We start from the raw sequence: 2,426 nt of genomic DNA, 5'->3' as shown, positions 1-2,426 counted from the left end.
TTTTTAAAAAAAAAAAAAAAAAAAAAAAAAAAAAAACAAAAGTAATTGATCAAGCTCCTTTGGGGGACTTCCCTAGTGGTGCAGTGGTTAAGAATCTGCCTGCCAATGCAGGGGACACGGGTTCGAGCCCTGGCCCGGGAAGATCCCACATGCCGCGGAGCAACTAAGCCCGTGCGCCACAACTACTGAGCCCACGTGCCACAACTACTGAAGCCCACGCACCTACACCCCATGCTCTGCAACGAGAAGCCACTGCAATGAGAAGCCCGCGCACCGCAACAAAGAGTAGCCCCGGCTCACCACAACTACAGAAAGCCCACGAGCAGCAACAAAGACCCAACACAGCCAAAAATAAATTAATTAATTAATTAATAATTTTTTTTTAAAAAGCGCTCCTTTGGGCTTGATTTATTCTGCAGTAACAAAAGTCTACAACGCGAATTGCATTTTGGTGATGCTAAACTGTCCCAAGTTTAACTTAGAAAATATGAATGCAAAAAAAGAAATATAAGAAAGTTTGTACGTAATGCTAAATCTGTAGGTTCCAGGCTAAAAAACTCAGATTACACTAACAACATAAATTTTTTAAATTAAGACTGTTACAGGAAAACTGTCAAAGGTTCACATAGTTATAGTTCAAAACACATTTTTGAGGTAAAATTCACATATAGGAAATGCACAGATACTAAGTGCACAATTCAATGAGTTTTGACATATGTATGCACCCGTGTAATCAATCAAGATGCAAAACGTTTCCATCATCTGAGGAAACTCCTTCCTGTTCTTTCCAGTTGATTCCCTCCATCCACGTATACTTTTCATTTTTAAATACCCAATTTATCATCTTGCCTTTTCAAACATGGTATGTGTAAACCCCCCCTCCTCATATCATTTAAATTCCCATACAAAAAAATTTTTAATATATTTAACTTCGATAACTTGACTGTCGCCAATGACATTCGTAATTTAACACTACACTTCCCAATTTTCTTGTATCTACTAAAACAAAACACAAAATTTTTAGGAAAACACAAAATATCATTCTACGTTTGTTTTGAAACAATTAAAAAATGCTGACCCAAGGGCTTCCCTGGGCGCAGTGGTTGAGAGTCCGCCTGCCGATGCAGGGGACACGGGTTTGTGACCCGGTCCGGGAAGATCCCACATGCCGCAGAGCGGCTGGGCCCGTGAGCCATGGCCGCTGAGCCTGCGCGTCCGGAGCCCGTGCTCCGCAACAGGAGAAGCCACAACAGTCAGAGGCCCAAGTACCCGGGGAAAAAAAAAAAAAAAGCTGACCCATAATCTATCTTCCACATAAAGCCAAGACAATTACATATCAGAGTAAAAGGAGGAAAATTAAAATAAGCACATGCTTTTTACACAAACATTGAATTGCCACAATCTGTAGAACCATTAAGAAATGTTTGGATTTTTTTTTTAAGGAAGATTCTCTTTTTCTTCTTTTCAACGAGAATAACCAACCAAAATCTCCAAAATTACTTCTATTCTACAAACATATTTTGCAGTATCAAGTTGACATTAACACACTCCACAAGAAACCATATCACTGACTACGTTCATGAAACCGGAGTTAACAAAAACACGCAAAAACTCCAACGAAAGTATTAAGATACATATGTACACGTAAATTCAGAATTGTAAACCTGCATATAAACAAAAAGAAGAAAGTTCCCAAATTTTAAATATCCACTGAAAAATTAAATATCCCACAGTATTACCAATAAATTTCATGGATTATGTATTCATAAATCAACCTTTCAAAGCCTAGTCAGTGTCTTGCCTCTCCTTGGCTCCTTAACTCCAACATGTCCCCCAGTGAAGACGTTATTGGAACACTAACAGTATATCCTGTCTCAGAATCTTGCACACTCCTACACTAGTGAAAGAAAACACTGGCAGTGTCACAAGTAAGGAAAAGCAAGCAAAGAAAAAGACACTTTAAGGTTCTGCAGAATCTTAAACGTTTTAACTTACAATATTTCTTGCTTCATTTAAAATCATATAAAACCCAGGAATGGATGACTTTAACACACTATTCCCTTCTAACAAAAAAAACACACTATGGAAAAAACAAACGGAAGAAAAGAAGGGAGAGAGGGAGGGAGATAATAATTTCCATGGCCCTCCAAACCAAAAGTTTTCATTTTCATCGTTTTCTGTTAGAAATCCAAGCATCTACTGTAGGAAAAGATTGAATCAGGGCCCCCGCCACTGCCGGGGCCTTTGCCTCGAAAACACACAAGAATCCCAGGACAGACTGGAAAACCAGAGCTCTGTCTCCTTCCTTTTCTCCCTCCCCTTCAGCAACCTTACGGGATAAGTTTTCAGTCTCCAACGCCTGCACTGGTAAGACTTTCGCACAGAGAGGCAGGTGAAGCTGGGCCCCTACCGCCACGAGCGAGGGG

General features: G+C 40.0%; 1 protein-coding gene across 4 annotated transcripts in view; it reads right to left on the bottom strand.

Annotated features, from left to right (window-relative positions):
- The window catches only part of JMJD1C (jumonji domain containing 1C), a 248,185-nt gene that overhangs the window by 244,959 nt on the left and 800 nt on the right, over positions 1–2,426 (bottom strand). The window lies entirely within an intron of this gene.

This window comes from Neophocaena asiaeorientalis, unplaced genomic scaffold (assembly GCF_003031525.2).
Source record: "Neophocaena asiaeorientalis asiaeorientalis breed wild unplaced genomic scaffold, Neophocaena_asiaeorientalis_V1.1 scaffold183, whole genome shotgun sequence".
Lineage (NCBI taxonomy): Eukaryota > Metazoa > Chordata > Mammalia > Artiodactyla > Phocoenidae > Neophocaena > Neophocaena asiaeorientalis.
This window is presented reverse-complemented; position numbering and strand designations above follow the sequence as displayed.